At 40.6% G+C, this 19,088-nt stretch overlaps 1 protein-coding gene and 1 pseudogene across 7 annotated transcripts in view; one reads left to right on the plus strand and one right to left on the minus strand.

The window, feature by feature from the left end:
• The window catches only part of LOC119660534, a 49,881-nt pseudogene extending 40,906 nt beyond the window's left edge, over positions 1–8,975 (plus strand).
• LOC119658836 (serine-rich adhesin for platelets-like) overlaps positions 1–19,088 on the minus strand; it is a 237,549-nt gene that overhangs the window by 153,888 nt on the left and 64,573 nt on the right. The window lies entirely within an intron of this gene.

Genomic DNA, 19,088 nt, shown 5'->3' on the forward strand with positions numbered 1-19,088 from the left:
CAATTGGAGTTGTTACCAAAAAATTATAAACCATCTAGTCAGCTATCTTTACATCCTTTTCTGTCTTGCCCATGCCGAGGAGATATTTTTGAAAATTTTCGTGTCATATTTCATTTCGTCCGGGGTTGAATTGGATTGCTATTGTTCGGTCGTCCCATCGCCGCGGTACCAGTCCACGGACCAAGCATTGCAAGCCTTCACCATGAGAATGACGACATTTACTTTTTCCGTAACATTGCGACTCCGTATCTGCTGCTCTCTTTCAATAGTGAACTCCTCCACAAGTCTTCCAGGATCGAGACATCGATAACACTTCTTCATTTTCGCGTAGAGGCGTATTCCTCAAGAATAACCAATTGTTTTACCCTTTCTTTGAATAGTATTTCCGCCCGCTTCCTGGCCAGTGTAACGAATGTCCCCCTTTATTTGTGCTGCAACTATGGCATTGACCTCCAGAGGATGGCCCTAGATTTCGTTCTTTTCTGTAATCTTGTAATCACTGGCTTCAGCTTTTCGGACATTGGCCATAGCTTTTTAGCGGAAGCAGCTCACATTTAATTTTTGCAAGAACTTATGTCGGACCTTCTCTCCTATTCCGAAGTTTAGAAGTAGGACACCAGTTTTTGCTGAGTTTTGATGACTATCACCTTTATAGCTTCAGTTCACGGCTTAAAATATTGAAACTACCACCTGTCAATCGAACGCATCGAGTGGACCTCTTCTCTTTCCTTGATTTGATGCGAGATCGCAACCGAGATCCATGCGAAGATTTCGACAGTGACTGTAAAGCTGTGCCTTCACTAGCTGACTGGTCAGATAATTCCTTCTCGGAAGACGAATTTATAGAGTTTCTACGTAGTGGGAAGACAAATCCATAGAGTTGCAACGTAGTGGGGGCTGAGACCAGACATTCAAGGGCAATTCTTCTACTTTCCGGCTAGTACAGTTCACGCTAGTTAGTGGAACAGAGCGGACATTTCGAGAAGTGTTTCTCAAGCAGCCCCTAGAAACAAATTTCCGGTGTACTCTGCTGAATCTGAAGAGAAGGTTTCAATATTAAAATGAAAACAATAGTTGATTTATCAAATAATAATTCATTTCTTATGGCTTAATAGAATGGACGAGAATCTAACGTCATTTAAGGTTGGCCGCAATAGACCACAGCTATCCCAAAAACCTAAAAAGATGCCGAAATTGATCGTGAAGGATTTTGGGGATAGCTCCGTCCTCTTGGTCGACTTCAGCCAATCTTGGAGGGTCTTGCAACTTCGATTATCCACAAAATCATCACAAGGAATATGGTTATTTGCAGCTTGATTTTTACAGTTTGCAAAAGAAACGACAAACAAAGATATAATATAAAAAAAACCTTTTGAGATCATACAGTGGATATCTTAAGTAGCCGTGACCGGTCCCAGGACTAGGAGAAGTTTAGCATTAGACCCCCGCAAGTTCGACATGAAGACAATATTCTCCAAAGAGCGACAAGGAGAGAGTAGTGAGCAAACAAGTTAGTGATGAGCGAAGAAAATATAAGTGAACTGTATAGATCGACAAAAAACGATCAACTCTCCATTACTCACATTTAAGCTATGATAAGACCTACCTAAGAAGGCTGTAGAGGAGCAAATCCAGCGGCAAAGGGGTCTGGAATCTAATTGTGTTTCTTTCAACTTAGAACGAGGAAGTTAACTGGTCCGTGACCTATGTGGTTACTGTATTGGTGTGTTGATATCGCCTATATGGTTTTCTTGTATGCGTTTCCCTATCCCATGTGACAAGCTATAAGCAGCTGTGCAATACTACATGCTCGCAACCATGTGATCGGAACGGAGGTGGGTGTACAGCAGTGCCCTACATCAAATCCACTAGACCTCGCGCCGAATTTTTCTCCCGCAATTACCGTCGATGTCGAAGGTGTGCAATGATTTTTTTTTTCATCATAAAATATCGAACAATACGCCGGAAGTTGAATCCCTTGTATATAGTCTTCTTGGACCTGCCAAAACGGGCAACAGCATGCAACAGGGATCAAAATAAGTTTAGCAAATGTAGAGGAGGAAACGCCCCAAAGAAGAATTGCACCAAATTGAAGAACAAATTCTGGTCTCTCTGCGGAGCTCAAAACTTTTCTGGACCGCCAATTATCGGATTTCCACTCCAAGCCATGCGATGACGAATATATAATGCTCTCGCTATAAAGTTCTAGCTCTACAAGACAGTGTAATTTGGCAGACGAGGCATGAAAGGCTTGCCCCACGTAGACAATCTACTCTTCTGATCTAAGGATGATACCAAAACAGTTTTAGAACGCTTCCAAGTAGGGATAAATAGTCAATGTTTTGATACTTTATGCTAACTCGATTTTTGAAATAATTGTTCAAAGTTTTAATAAAAAATATCAGAAATAGATACACGACTGCTTTATAACTTTTAGAGCGTAAATACTGGCCCTTGCCAATCGATATTATTGTAGATTTCTTCTTTTCCGTGACCAGTTTCTATTAATTAATTATGACGGACATATAGTATACAAAATCGAGGAAGATATTAATATTAATAACGTAATTTCCAACGTTCTGCAAATTTGCTGATTTGCTTTCGAAAACACGCAATCGATTTTCGACCTTTGGCTATTTTTATAATTGTAAGTCACGTAAAATAATAACAGCAACATGATGGTCTGATGTGGCAAAATTGAACTTTCTACCCTTGAAAGGGATGTTTACATTCACGAAATATGATTTAATTATCATATGAAATAAAGAATTGGGCTTTCCTCGGGAAAACATAAAACACAAGGATTCTTTTAGAAGTGTATCCATGGAGGAGTCGGAATTGTGTCAATTATTTAGGCAAACAGGGAAAGGAGTAGGACTACCCTCTAAAGGAGACTGAAAAACAGAAACCCAATTCCGGTTTCATCCCTTTTTATTTATATAATTTAGGAACGCTAGAAACACTTTTATTGAGTTGTTTCTAACCATTAGCACGCAGCAAATGGTTGGAAACACAACCGAATTCAAAGTGAAAATAGAACGGAATACCTGTTCCCCTATCAGGATATTTTGCGAAGTTTGCATATTTTGTATTTATCCTTTCTCATTTTTGGTAAAAACATTTTCCATTTGCATTCATGTACAATAAATTGAAGTACAATAGAGAGAGCATTGCATTAGTCCCTGAACCCTTTTCTGAATGCTTCATAATTATGAGAATTTAGTGGTACTTTGTCATTCGGATGCGCTTTATTCATGACTAATTTCTATTCAGCGTCGATGATAATTTTGCGACATTATGCACAGGTTCATGATTCTCAAAAAATTTATACAAGAATAATGAAAGGGAAATGTTACAAAAATAATCTACCTTGTACGAAATTTAGACATCTAGAATATTCATATCTGAATTCAAACTGTAGCATCTGCAATAATACAATCTTTCTCTCTACGCAATATGCATGTCTCAATTCAGTTAGCTAGTGAGTCTAATATCTTTGAATGGCATACGGAATTATATTAGATACCGATTCTATGATCTATCTCTAGGAATTTGAATAAATGCATTGACACCAATTCATTACCTTGGACATTGTTTCTAGTTGCAGCTATGCTTCCATTTCTTTATGGTTATAACACGGTTAGGACTCTGGCAATCCTCCTCCAATTTATAAAGTGGTCATTGATTGATGGGCAATCTAGGGGGTGAAAATCTCATTTAGGAGAATTCCACTGTGAATAGTTGAATAGTACAGAATGCAAGAAGGGGATAAGTCATAGTCATGACAAATGTGGTTTTCCCCAGTCGGGAACCTGACTGGAAACGAGCATCAAGGTAATTGTGGAAGCGTATATAGTAGTGTAGTAGTGATTATCAAAGGGTAGCATCGGTCCCAGGGCGAAACGTGAATTGGTACCCACGATGGAGCATAAAACTTGGAAAACTCCTGCTGAACCAACACCAACAGTTCTACTACCAAACCCTATCTCCATGTCCACGTGGTGATCTTTAATGAAAAACTGCAAACAGTGAAGCATGAATGCGAGTTTCCCGCGCCTAAAACCGGGTCAAATTGTACCAACTGGTCCTCGAGTTTGGGGGTTGGGTAGAGCTGACAACCCTAAAGGGAAAACAATGTTACGAAGCCACGGAAGGAGCCTCAGTACAGATCAAATGCTGCTCAGCAGCTAGCCGATACCCTGCCCCAATATAAGACTGACAAAGAGGGAAATCTGATTTTCAACAGAATGGGCATATTGGAGCGATGGGTTGAGTATTTTGATAAACTGCTCAACAACCAAAATATCGGCGAGTTGGAGGTCGCGCCAACTGAAGACAACGCATAAATACTGCATCCACCAAGTATAGAAGAAACTGTCCGTGCAAAAATCATAAGTCGCCAGGAGTCGATGGAATTACAGCCGAATGAGTTAAATATGACGACGACCAATTACACTATGCGATTCATCAACTTATGCTCAAGGTGCGGGACAGCAAATCAATGACTGACTGGCAAAGAGGCATTATCTGTTCCATACATAAAAAGGAGGATATCACACAGTGCAATTATAGAGATATTAAGTTGATGAGTACCATCTACAGCATATTCTCCGCTATCTTACTAGGTCGGATATCCCCATCATTGGCCCATACCAAAGAGGCTTCACTCCAGACAAATCAGCAACAGATCAGATTTTCTCTCTGCGGCAAGCGATGGAAAAACTGTTGGAATATGGCCATCTTTTCAAAGACTTTAAGACCGCCTATGGTAGCATAGCCAAGGAAAAACTCTATACAGCCACGTGAGAATTCGGTATCCTGATGAAATTGATAAGACCGATTTGACTGACCCTGACCAATGTGCGAGGCCAGATAAAGGCAGCAAGATCACTCTCCAGACCATTCAATATCAGCAACAGTCTAAGACACGGGGATGCCCTATCATGCGTCCTCTTTAACCTGGCCCTGGAAAAAGTGTCCCTTAATGCTGAGGTAAATGCGAGGAGAACTGTCCTCTTTAAGTCCACCTAACTACATCATGGGAAGAACGACCAGGGACGTACAAACTGCCTTTGTTCAGATCGAGCAAGCGGCGTGAGATCTTGGGCTGTACATCAATGAAGGCAGGACAAAATATATGGTGGCAACGTGAGCGTCAAAGAACAATGAACCAACAACATCGAATCGCATTGATCAAACGAAAAGATAGAAGACTTCAACTTTGAAAATTTCTCCTATCTAGGGTCGAGAATCACAACTGATAACAACTATGATGATTTCAGTTTACAGAAACTGTTTCGCTCGAAACGTGTCACCATAGGATCAAGGCTCTAACCGCTGAAAACAATGATCTTGCCAATCCTTATGTATTCTTCGGAGACTTGGGGTCCTAATAAGAAAAATTGCGAACACTTGGTCGCGTTCGAGAGAAGAATCTTCCAAATTTTTGGCCCTTTTCTTGAGGATGAACGATTCCATAGCCCACATAACGACGAAATCTTTGGGCGATACCACGACCGTCAGGTTGTGGATAAAATCCGGCTCAACAGATTACGGTGAGCGGGTTACCTAATCCGTATGCATGAAGATGATCCAGCCCGGAAAGCATATAAGGGCAATTCTATGGTAGAAAAAGACGACGAGGCAGACCCTGCCTGAGATGGAGCGATGGCGTAGATCAGGACGCCAGACAGCTTTTATGGATATTAGAATGGTGACTGGCTTTACTAAGGCAGGCCTAGACCGGATACCGGTTGTTGCGACGTTGATGATGATGATAAAACTTAACACAAGACTCTCTTTTGTATCTCTGGGGTATGAATGGAATACTGCATTACGCGATTTTTCAATCAGATGACTACAATGAAGATGATGACTACACTGAAGCGTTATCAACAAAATTTAAGCAAATAAAGCCAAAGAATTGGATGACATGAGTTGGCATCATTTGTCAGAGAGACGTGCAAGTGAGTTGAGAATGTGGGGAACCGTAGGCTCACCAAACTGCTTCTAAAAAGTACGGGCAAAGTACACATGAGCCCCGACATCGTGTAAAGGGCCAAAAATTCAATATTTGTTTCGAAAATTAACAATAAGATTGATAACGACTTATTCTTTTCCCTCAGGTGCCGTCATTATTGCCGATTGTATTTACTGCATTGGTCCACTGGTCTTTCCAAGTGATGCAATCGCCAGAATATTGGAATGGTGGAGAGGAACATTTACCTGCCTTACCATGTACCCAACGAATGGTTACTTGCACTTGTAAGTAGCCTAACCTCAGTAGTACCTCGAAACTTGGGTTTCAAAGGAATATCGGAAATTTTGATCTTTTCCAAGAGCCGGACATTGGGTATCGGTCGTTCCATTATTAGTTATATGGTCATGAGCAACGATGGCGACCCATATTTTGAAGCTGGGAAAACAATGCAATTGAATACTGCAGTAAGTGGATTTTAAGTGAATTCTTATCAAAAGGCCTAACTTCACCGCTCATGACAGGACCGAACATGAAGGAAAGAAGACGCCCGCCAGCCCCCTGCCATCTTAAGGTAGAATCAGCGGTGTATGCCAAGTACAGGCTTGGCGACTTCGATTTCATTGAACACGTCCTTGCAATGGTTGCTGATGATTCCTTGGCAAAAAAGCATTGACGCAATTTTGCCAGCTAATCTTCATTCATATTTCATATTAGTTCCAGCTGAGCGTGAAGATCACGTAAAACCCGGCCCACTCCGTAAATTCTGAATTGAGAAACTGAAAAACATCACACCAAGGAGAAAAATGATGCGATTTTTGTCTTATGTCAAAGAATTCTTCAACCCCTCACATGCAACCCAACCACTCGATCTAATCAGAACTACGGCCGAATACGTTAAAAACATTGACCCTCCAAGACTAAAAGATGGCATATTTAAAGATACGACCGTATTAGCAGAAAAGAATAAAAAAAAAGCGTTTCACTTGGTAGTTCCAGCAAAATTAGTACGTCTTACCAGGAACACAGTGACCCGCTCAATAGAGCCAGTCAGGGTCCTAGCAAGCTGACTCGACTGGATCGGCTGGCCCTCTCTTACTTAATGTAGTGGTAGAAGAAAATTTTATAATATGGCCTTAGATACGGACGTCTGTTCACTCCCAACTATTCCGATGGAATTCATGCCCCTCCAGTATCTGTAACCGGCGAAGATCTTCCACTTGCTCGGTTTGTGTCATTAGTATCCTTTGGTGAGGCTGACATTTCGATCCACAATTCATTCATTCTTGGTAATATGCAGTGGGGTCAGGTTGTTACACATGATATGAGTATACAAGCTGGTGGAGCTCAATCAAGTAAGTTTTAGAGATCGTAGCTAAGAATGTCCTGGAAGTGAGCAGAAATTGGCTAAAGAACAGTTGACTGTTGTTACCCATTTCATGGATATGTCTTTGGTGTATGGTAACTCATGACAACAAAATAGTCAATTGCGATCCTTCCGCGGAGGAAGAATGATAATAGAAGAACGAAATGGAGCTGAATGGTTGCCTAGAAGTAATAATGCTACCTCAGATTGTGATGTCAAAAGTACCACAGAAGTTTGTGATCGAGCCGGTGATGCTCGAATTAATCAAAATTCTGGATTGACTATTTTCCAAACTATTTTGCTTCGGAAGCATAATCGACTTGCTGACACTTTACCTGGATTGAACCCACATTATTTTGATGAATTGTTGTGCCAGACGAGACTAATTAATATTGCGCAATATCAATATATTACGTACTATGAGTGGCTTCCATTGATGTTGAGCGCTGAGAATATCTTGAAAAATCGTTTGATTTATCCAGTTCAAGGAGGAAGATATGTCAATGATTACGATCTAACCGTTGAGCCACATGTGTTGAACTCTCATGCTTCCGCTGCATTCAGATTCTTCCACAGTCAGATTGAAGGACGTTTGGAGTGAGTATATTTGAAAGGAGGCCGATCCAAAATTTATTTTATCTGATCATTTTATTTTATTTTTCTAGTTTGATATCAGAGGTAAGAGGACTGTCAGGGGCATTGAGATTGAGCGACTTGTTGCATCGTCCAGGCATTTCTTGAAGTTGCTGATATAATAATTTCGATTCGTTGACTCGTGGAATGGCTACTCAACCTGAGGAGCTTACCGATAATAACTTTGATACAGAGGCAAGTCATTCTTGAGCTCTCTTTTGATGCAGTGAAACTGTTTTCGTGGATCTAAACATAACTTCGTCTCGCTTAATTTCATGTAAAACACTTCCTACTCAGACGTAGCATGGCTTTCGGTACGGACTTACGAGCCTTGGATATTCCACGAAATCGGGAATACGCTCTTGCAATATATAACGACTATAGAGAATTCTGTGGTCTTCGCCGAACTTCCACTTGGGAGGATTTCTTGGATTTGATTGCACCTAAGGTTCGTCTGAAGTTTTTTGTCTATCGTAAATTTCTCTACTTTGATATCGATTCCAAAAAGTTGAAGCCTTGAGATAATTGTACAGAAGTCCTGAGGATGTTGACCTAACTGTTGGAGGTGCTTTGGAAGTTTTAGTAGAAAGCGCGCTTGCTGGACCAACATTCTTATGAATTTTGACTGAACAGTTCTACAGGACAAGGGCCGGTGATAGATTCTTCTTCGAAAGAGAGGATCCATTAGTCGGGTTCACCAGCAGTAGTTTGATATAAATCGAAAGTTTAGTTATAATTCCACCTATTTCTTACAGCACAACTGAGCGTAAGGCTAGTGTTGCTCGTCTCACGTGTGACAACCGCAATAACAAAAAAAAAGACATCAACAAACGTTGCTACAGCATAAAAGTGACACAAAATGGAAGCGAGATGGATAGAATTAGGCGAGGAATACAATTCGCAAAGGTCTTCTATTGGGCTGGAGATTTCAAAAGCCAGCCCCAAACAAGAAAGAAACTTCGAATGTACAAATCAACTGATGCTACCCTACGGTTGTGAAACATGGACCCTCAAGCAAGTCTCTTAAAAAGAGCTGATCACGTCCGAGAGGAGCGTTCTTAGGAGAATAAAAGGAACAAAATGGAATAGTTCCAATAGCGAAGCAGCTATAACCAGGAGCTGTATGAAATATTCATTGAATATCGGGATTAGTTGCGAAAACATTAATAACTTGACCATGCGTAGCTTATAGATCCAAGGGCAAAAACTAGTACGAAAACCCAGAAAGCGCTTGACAGAATCAGTTTCAATCGGCGGATTTAGGAATCAGACCACGTAGTCGAAGGATCAAAATATTTGAAGGACAGCATTCCTGTAGAGCCCCGACGAAGACGCCGATTAACAGTTCGGATAAAACGCGATCTGCTCGTAGAACTGGAAGGTAGAACAGGCAATATACGATCCGTATTGGAATAGACCAACCATTGCCGATATTCTGTGATGTAGTGGACTTCACTAACAGACAAAAAGAATAATTCGACTTTATATGATAACAGCCTTTAGGGACTTTATATGAGAGCCGACTCTCTCAAGACCTCGGCAATTAACTAATTGCTCACAATGATAGACTACTTAAAAACTGGAATGATCACCTCTTTCTAATCCAAAATCATAACCGCTCCGGTAAAGTTCCGCCAAATATGTATTTAGGGGTCACCAAAACAAAGGGAAATGATATGCACCACTTCACAAAAATTAACCCATTTCAAACATTAACACTCAGAAGTGGATTAACGCTTGCTACTTTGGCGGCCCTTTTGCAAAATTATTTCATACAAACCAACAATTTTTGGTCTCCCTCGAAACTGAGCCCTGAACTTTGTGCCATTTTGTAGTTTCATTGAATACAAACGATTGTCACTCACGTCTCGACATGATTTTCAGTTGACACAAATTCATGGAAAATGGAGCGTCTTTGATCTTGATATATTCGTAGATTCAGAACGCTGCACCAAAAAGATACATGGCCCCTTTAAAATTCCAAACAACCAAATTGCCAATGAACAGATCTCTTTCATTCAAGAGGAGACACTCAGCACATTTGCCCTACTTGACAGATCATTACCCTGTTTTCAAAAAGATATTGCATTTCAGCAGTGGAATCATTCCACATCCATAGTTACTTTGACCTATATTTTCGGCTCCACTCATAACTGTGACTATTGAAAGAAATATGCTCAGCATCCTATCCTTTGACACTGAAAAATCCAAAGGTGTATACATAGCCGATGACTAACAAATCGAGGGAAATACCTCTAGATAAAATCATCACGTCTCATCTTTTCCTAAATAGATTTTATTGTAAAGCTCCATAGGCCCGAAAAGACATCACAACAAATCACAAAGCTAAAAATAACATTTTCTTTTTCATTCATTTCACTACTCGTATCTCCGGAAAAATTCTGTGTGAATGACTTCCATAAAAGTGGTGGGTGATACAAAGCTTGTCCGAAAGATATAGATACAGATTTCACACAAGCAGGAAGCACGCTTTACTCACTCTGAATTGAGTGAGTCTCCTATTTTAAGATCTTTATTTTGTGCTCATGTGATTTCGTGGTGTTCTTCCTTCGACAAATTTACTCATTTATCGTTGAGAATTTCGTGGTGTTTAGTAAACAAAAATTTTCTTTTGAGATACTTTGATATTTTCATTTAATGTTACCGGAAATTTTCCAAGTGGTAGCGAAAAGTGTTCTCATGAAAATATGAAAGGCCTTGTTTTCGTCAATGATGGTTTTAATTTGATGAGACTTTTATTAGGGGGATGACCGTTAAATGATCTTCTTTCACTAATAAGTCGGGTGGGAAAGGACAAATTATCTTAAAAATTCAGGAATATTCAAACTGAGATGGATTTATGTTTGCAGGAGACCCCAAGGAGCATCCACTTAACAATCTTATTGAAAGAGCACAATCTACTCGCTGCATGGTACCTCCCCTTCTTCAGCATATCGCCTGAAAAGTGATATGTTCACTTACGCGAACTAATTTTCCTGGAATGTGTTAACTATCTCGAATCTTTCAGTCGATTACGCGGAGAATATAATTAGATGCAGGTGGAAATTTCCCAATAATCCCCACTGAGTATTGCGAAATTCCAAAAATTATTTGGTGTTTATTGTTTCCAAATGAAGCAAGAATTTCACTAACTGGAGTCATGTAGTATTTTGGGTGATTTACAAGGCATTAAATACCGAGAATTGGTTTAATGAGGAAAGATTCAACATTTAGAACGCTTATTAAGAGTAGGAGAAGGAAGTATTCAGTTTAGAATTCAACGTAGCACGTTTCCAGGAAATTGAGTCAGGTGTTAAGTAATATTTTGGGCAAAGATTAAATCTTCCACCTCATCCCTGAAGGGGTGGAAATTTTGTGGAGAGGAAGGAGCAGGTCTGTCCTCTTCAAATCCAATGAAAACTAGTGGTGGTCACCCTTCCTCAAAAAGTTATGGCGCCTAAATGTGATTTTGTGATGGTATCATGGAAAAGTTTAAATTTGGGACAAGGGGGATAAGCAACGGAGAGAAAAAGCCGGTCCCCGCCCCCACTCTCTCACTGCCTCAAACTGAGACTATTTGCATATCATAGCATAATAGTGGGAAAGAAGGGAGAAGTGGGAGATCCTCTCGCTACAACCCCCCTTAAAAAGTTATGGCGCTCATGCAAAACTCGGATCTGCCACCGCCAGAAAAATTAGAGAGAACATGTAAAAAACAGAAAGAGTGCCAGCTTCCTTTTTAAGGCAGGCCTAGGCCGGATACCGGTTGTTGCGGCGTTGATGATGATCATCATCAAAATATCTCCAATTTTAAGCGATCTAACTTTTTTTAAGGGGCAAGGACGATCGTTGGAATTTTTCGACGAAGTCTGGGAAAGAAAACCTTCCGCTAGCTTTTCCCTTCATACCCTCCTTTGCTCTGTGGAAATGGGGATCAAAGTTGGAGCCGGCTGTTATGACAAGAAAATATCCCTTTTTTGAGAACGCCATAACTTTTTAAAGGCGGATAACCTAATTTTTAAACGGCGTTGGAAAGCAGGGACCTTCCCCTCTATCCTGCATACCGTCTCCATACTCGTGTAGAATTGAAAATTTAAACTCATGATACCCAAAAAGATCCCACTTTGACAGACTACAACTTTTTAAAGGGGAGAGGCGAGGAAAAGAAAATTCCGTTCTTCAGTTCCGCTCAAAATTTGCGACGATCACCCTCCTTAAAAATTTATTGCAAAGAGGGTTGATAAGGGAATACCTCCTTCCCCTTCCATACCTTCGTGCGCCCACGTGGTGAGGATGAAAGAACACTTTTGTTCCTCATGAAGAATTTTCTAAACTCCCCAAATCAAATCAAAGTTTACCATGATGGTGTCAAAATTGATGAGAACCTCAAAGAGTACGTCGACATAGCAGAGATACCTCAGGGCTCGATGCTGGATCACCTGCTGGAAAATGTCAGATATAATTGTGTGCTTGTTCTCCCCGTCTCAGAAGAGGCTACGATTGTCAGCTTTGCGGATAGTTTAGCTATAGTTGTTACAGTAAGGCATCTAAAGGTCCACTCTACACGACGGAATGGAAAAGAAGAGGGGGAGGGGATGAGGGGATTGGCGACGGTATCTTTTGGAAAGTTGCACATAAATGTCGAACTTGCATTATGAAAGACAAACAATAATACATTTGCATGTATGGAGAGATTACAATAAAATTTCTGGTATAAAAAGGCGCAGTCCGAGAACAAGAAAATCCAGGGATTTAACCAAGTATTTGCCGTGTAGGCATAATTCCATGGTCCTCTTCGGACACGAACCGATATGGAGACCACAACTAGAGCCTAATCGTGACTAGCACACCGATACTGGCTTATACTGAATTTCGGCTCATTACTCATACTAGTAGATGCGAAGTCTATTTAGCATGGTTTCAGATAACCTTCAGGACAAGAGCCCGTCAGATGAGTTCAATTGAAGACTCGGATCTGTTCGCCGTTGAGTACGTCGGGACGCCACTCCTCAAAGGTTTGACTGGAATTAGCCCAGTCCGGAGAACCGAAACCTTCCCTCCCTGATCTGGATGCAGTCGCGAGACTTTCAAATCACCATCCAAGGTGATCGCCATGCAACAAAAGAGACAAATATAATAGGATAATAACAGAAAAACGGATGAACGCTAGGCAGGATACGAAGAGATGAAAAACATAACTAAAGAAGAAAATTGAAGTGAAATGGGTAGGAAGGATACGAATGGTAGACAGCAAAAGAGAAACGGGGATAAGAAGAAAGGAGACCATAACGATCAAAACGACTAAACACCAAAAAAATGAGATGAGGAGGAAAGACGAGAAGAGAAAAATTGGAGAGGACATACAAATAAGAAGGAAGGAAAAATATGAGAAGAAGTAAAAATGCGGAAAAATTAAAAGAAGAAACGGAATGAGGAGAGTGACGAATAGAGAAAATGAGGATATGAGAAAGGAGAAAAGAGGGAAGAGAACAAGGAGCAAAGAAGAGAGGAAGGAGGGAAGGGAAAGCCGAGATGGAGGGAAGAGAGAGAAGCAAAGTTGGGAAGCGAGAGCAGAGAGAAACAAAAAAAAAATATTGGGAAGGATTTCCTAGATAACTGATAAAGATAACAGTAGGAATAGAAAAGGGGAGAAAGGAAAACGGGAAGAAAGTGATATCAGAAAAATCGCATCGGAGAGGAAGAGAAGAGAAAAAGACAAAGAAAGAAAAGGAAGGTAAAAAATACGAAGAGGAAGAGATGGAGACAAGAAACAAATAGGGCGAAATGGATAAAAAGAGGCGTAGAGGAGGCGCGAACTGTAGCGAAGGAAGAGGGTAAAAAATGAAACGTAAAAAACAGGCGAGAAGAAAAAGATTCGGAAGGAAAAACAACGGGGCAGAATTGGGGAGAAGAAAAGTGAAAATCAGGAATGAAGAAAAATAAAGAAAGGAGAGAAAAAAATAAAGAACATATCGGAAAACGAGGAGACAATAACAAATTTTCGAGGAGAGAGGAAAACACTGCATATTCATAAAAAAAATTAAATGACAAAAAAAAGAAAGGAGTGAATGGGAAAGGAAATGAAAGGAGAAGTCGGAAGAGAAAGGAGAAGCGGAGAGGTGGAGGAGAAAAACGAAAAAGAGAAAGGGAAGGATGAAAATGAAAAGAAGGGAAGAAAAAACAAATATAGCGACAAAGGAGAAGACGTGACCAAGTATGTGGAGGGATCTTTTCCTCAGGATAAGGCAAATAAAAAAGGTAACCAGAAGAAAAGAAAAGAAGCGGATAAGTAGAAGGGATAAAAGGTAATGATGGAATTTAAAAAAAACCAGCTTGTAACTAGAAGCAGAGCGATTACTGTGATACTCTATCCAAATAGGATTACCTAGTTAACAATTTCATACTCCATGCGTTCTCGAGGTCATTGCCATACTGATTATAATGTCTTCATGGACGACGTGTACGTCGTTAAACACTCATTTGACCTGAGCGAGCTGACACGCGAACATGTTACTCGTGATACTACTTATGATCATAGGTTGGGAAAACGTCAATGGCTTTTCCGATTTTAATGGCATAACTGATTGAATTTACATAGATATGCCTAGTTTAAGTTATCAGTAATAATGCTAAGAGAAATAAGGCCGATATGAATTGTTTCGAGTAGGAGCAAATATGGCAAATTAAGGTTACTGAGCTTCAGCTGTTATGGACAAAGTCCCCTGAATAAGTATTATATTATTCTCCATTTTACGCTATATCTAATGTTCTGACTATAAAGCTTTCAGAGTTCGTAAAATTACAATATAAAAAGTCAGAAGAGTAGAAAAACGACATCAAAGAAACAATATATTGGAGACTATGCTAGGCTTTAAAAATAATTACCTAAAACATTGACTTCCAACACTGCAGGTGTTATAACATTCCAACCAATCTTTCATCACCATCAACTAATTAATCAATCGGCAAATAAGACCAACTTCCCTATCATCATCAACAACTCTCGGCAAATTCTCTCTCCAAACAGCAGGACATCAGGACAGGCCCAAGTAAATAATCAATAAAACGCAGAGAAATGGAAAAGTGATGAAGGTAAACATCAATAAAGGACTCAGGCCTATTTGTGCAATTACCTCAAAATCACTGGCATAATCTACCTTTCCAACAAAATCAATTTCCTTTTGCCACATGCCCTCCAACGCACGCAGTATACCCCGAAGGAGGGGAGAGAAAAATGTTAATTAGTTTCTTTAGTCATAGTGTCGTCGCTGTCAGTAAAATAGACGCATTGGAAGCAACAACCTCGAATGGACGATATACGTAAGAGGTACACGAAGTATGGAAAAAATAACATCATTTGTACTCGCACATGAGAAGGAAATAATTATGGGACACTTGATGTGTGATATTTCTGGCTGATTACAGGTTATGAGAGTTCTTGCTTATTTTTAGGGAGCACAAATTGAAAGCCTGCAATCCGATTTGGTACTTTGATGGGCTGTTTTGAAGCACTACTAATATCAGTCACCTTGAACTTGAACTCACATAGCTACAGAACACCAAAGATGAGTATAGAGAACTAGAGAGAGAGCGCTCAACTTATTTTGAATTAAAAATGAGAACAGTTTTCGAGATATAAGAAATCGAGTTTACTGAAGCCTTAACTCTGGTAATACAAGGGAAAACTATATTCAGCAGATTGCTTGGGGAAGACACTTCTTGTAAAGTCATTGTCTGATTACCGATAGCTCGAAATTGCAGATGTCCTGGAGCTCTTGGTCACGAGTTCAACCAAACACATGTCTAAAGCCCCTCCCCGTAGGAGTCCATTATATGATAATGAACAAAATTTCCTTGGTACCAACAATAAGTTCGAACCCTCTCTCTTGGCCGATTCATTCGTACGAGCTTGAGTTTAATAGATAGTAAAATCTCCACTTAAGGGATTCGATTACGCTGACGAAATCTGTCTACCTACACCCTTGGGTTGTCTATCTTAACCAAATGCCAAAATTCGGACAGATTGAACTCAATCAGAGTTCTCAACTTGTTCCTAGCTAACCTCAGTTCATCCCTGAACATCATACGGCTCAATTTTTAGAAACTCTTTCAGCACTCTTCATTTTTACAGCGAGGACAGACGATTCATTTGAGAGGTTCCATTTAGGAATGAACCTGAAAAGTAAACTACTCGGCCTTACGTCATGGTTGAAGTTAGCAATATCTGACTGCGAACCAAGATCAAGTTCTTGATTCTCTTGATGATGGTGATGATATTGGAAGGCATGGTTTGCTAAAGAATTGGGAAGCCATCTATCATCAAAGAATGTGTCAAGGGATTTAGGTGAATGAGAGGGGTTGCAGATGGTAAAGTGGTAGTAGAGCTAAAATTTGACTTATAGGTGTTTGTATAACCCTCCAGCAATCCAGGTCAATCAGATCGGATTAAACTAGCCAGCTCTACTATACTCTAGTCACACAGAACACATTAAAAGACTTCACGATTTCAGATTCCGTCTTCCTTCCGTTCAAGACGAAATTTAGCGACTGATAGTAAATTTTCTTCCAGAAATGGACCCAAGATGGCAACAAAAGCGATACAATTGCACCCTGGCAAAGCAACATTTTCCCTATTATGGGCGACTAAACTGCTATTGAAACTAAGCTGACGAGCTCCTAAGTGAAGAGGTTTCGAACGATAGACCCTTGAGGCGCAGAAAACGGAGGAAAACCGCCAGGATCATTATAAAGAAACTGTTGTAACGAAGAGGTGGTACCTAAGAAGACAAAATCTTAAATTCCGCCAATTAGAGATGTAGGCGAGGTTCTTGATAATTCATTCATATACGGAGATGGCAAAAATGCTAACTGATATAACACCTGGTTCTCTGAATATTAGCATGTGACAAGGATCATTTGGTCGACCGACTTAGCAAATTGTCCAGAATGCACATACTATCATGTCCTTTGCGCCTCTTTTATTGAATTAGATTGGAAAAGCGAAGTGATCGATACTGCCTTTTGAAAGGCATTGTAAAACATACGAATTCATTTAGCTGCCCTGTGAATTCAAGGTAGATATGGATATTATAAATCGCTAAGCCGACAGCATCTAAAATAACCGCATCATGATCCCGTGGATTGAGAATTCACCGCTTTATTCGTGTAAAGAGATGGCAGAAAAGGGATAGAAATTTGTGGGCTAGCAACCTGCAAATTTTTAAAATTTATTGCTACTGAAACACGTTAACACGTCTGATCTCGCGCCAAAGATCCTTGGCTATCGAAAACGGGCTAAGATTGGTTTCTGGAATGTGCACACGTCCCTCGACAACAGTATCAAGGACCCTCATAGTGCTCGCTTTCTCCAATTCGAGCGGGAGTTGCAACGATATAAGCTAAATATTTTGGGCCTAAGCGAAGCAAAATGGTGGGACTCTGGAGAGTACTCCTCTTCCTCTTGCTACACTAATGGCAATGTGCGTTTTTTCTCTGGAAAGTGAAACGGTAGCAGACACAAATCCGGTATCGGTTTTCTTCTGATGGCTACCGTGAAGCGCGTTTTCTTGATCTGTGGAGCCTATTTCTGACAGATTCCAGTCCATATTTAGGAGCACTACAGTTGTACAGTGCTATGCGCCAACGGAGACTTTCGATATAGTGGAAAAAGATGTCTTTTACGAGTACTTACAAGTAGTTCAGGGGAGACTTCCTAAAATTGAGATTGTGATCGTGGTGGTCAGTTGGATTTCAAATACCGACCGCATCGCGATCAGCAGTAGATTTAGAGAGGCGCTCCAACTTGAAAGGGATCATCATCTGGTGGTTGCTTACGTTCGCTTGCATGTTGCCTCCGCCAATCACAGGGTTGGAGAGCTATCGAACGACATCTAGCTATCTTGCTGATCGGACAGCAGATATAATAAGTAGCTCACATGAGAATATTGATGAGTATTTTGTTTGCCATCAAAAATGCTATATTCTCGGGGGCTGCGCACGTTGCTGGCTACGTCCCGAAGGACTTCCTAAAGTCTGGCTGACTATGAATTTCTGAAAGCGAATCGATAAACGGGAGGCGTTGATGGTTCTATAGATAGCTACGAGGGATGATGGGAATAACTCCCATGCCGAGCAAAATCTCGAAAAGTTCAGCGCAGTGTTCGCCGTAATAAAAGGGAATTTGCAGAAGATGCCCCAGAAAACAATGATTTCAGAAGTGTATGTGGAAATGTACATCGCATCACGAACTTGCATGTTATCGAAAATCTCACGATGGTCCTGTGAAGGACGTTACTGGTCGCCTTCTCATCCACGATGGCGAGCAACCGAAAAGGTGAAAACAACAATTCACCACGTTTCTTAACCGTATCACATCCGGTGATGTTCACCTCCTTACCTGAGAGTGGAATAAGGGAATGACCGTGAAGATTCCAAAGTGCATCCGCTTCGAGTGTGGAAATTGGATCTGCGTGCTCCGAGCTGTTGCGAAAATAATATGAAAAATCCAAAAAGGATTACGTCCTATCACCGATATTATTTCTTCCTGTTATCGATGACGTTCTTCATGCTGCTTTGTCTGGAGGAAGTGGGGGGATTCAATGGACTATGACATCTGCCCTTAAACCGCTCGACGACGCTGATAACATCTGTTTGCTCTCTCGCCGAGTTATAGACGTTGCCCAAATGGATTTGGATTTGAAAAGAGAGGCAAGTAGAGTGGAACTGAAGATAAACACCAACAAAACGAAGATTCTCCACTGGACGGGTCATCGCATTCTCCATATCTGCATTAATGGGCAGCGCATCAAAAACCGTTTATATATTTAGGAAGGAAGCGTGGTTTCTGATAGCGGTGGTACCAACTGGATGTTGCCTAACGCATTAACACCGCTAAATCCGCGCGACAAGGCAATGTCTAAAATGCGGAAATGTAGTTATCTCAACACCAAAATCAAATTGAGAGAATTCTGTGCTAGTGTTTCTGTGTTGGTATATCGAAGGAGGAAGACATGGAAAGTGAATCCCATTGTCACTCAAAAACTCCAAGCCTTCGTGAACACCTGTCTGCGTCCAATCGACGGAGTACGCTGGTCTGATTCTATCACAAATAAA

This window comes from Hermetia illucens, chromosome 6, assembly GCF_905115235.1.
Source record: "Hermetia illucens chromosome 6, iHerIll2.2.curated.20191125, whole genome shotgun sequence".
Classification (NCBI taxonomy): Eukaryota; Metazoa; Arthropoda; class Insecta; order Diptera; family Stratiomyidae; genus Hermetia; species Hermetia illucens.